Genomic DNA, 301 nt, shown 5'->3' with positions numbered 1-301 from the left:
CACCCCCCCTGCGCTGCCAGCACCACCGAGCACCCGCCAGAGCGGGGCTGTGCCACAGAGAACCAGAGACTACACCGAGCTCAACGCACCCTCCAGGGCCGGAGCCTGCCACAACCCTGGCACGACCACAGCAACCAAACGAGGGCAACACAGCACGTCCAGCCCCGCGCACCCTGCGCTGAGGCCCTGAGGAGCAGCTCTCCCCATCTCACACCGAACAACGCATTGCACAGACCATGGCAAAGGGTCAGCCCCGACCTGGCACCAGCACCGCGCGGACACCGTGCCCAGCGCTGCCAAG

The sequence above is a fragment of the Nestor notabilis genome, unplaced genomic scaffold, assembly GCF_000696875.1.
Source record: "Nestor notabilis isolate BGI_N333 unplaced genomic scaffold, ASM69687v1 scaffold26270, whole genome shotgun sequence".
NCBI classification, from domain to species: Eukaryota; Metazoa; Chordata; class Aves; order Psittaciformes; family Psittacidae; genus Nestor; species Nestor notabilis.
Note: the sequence above shows the minus strand (reverse complement) of the source record.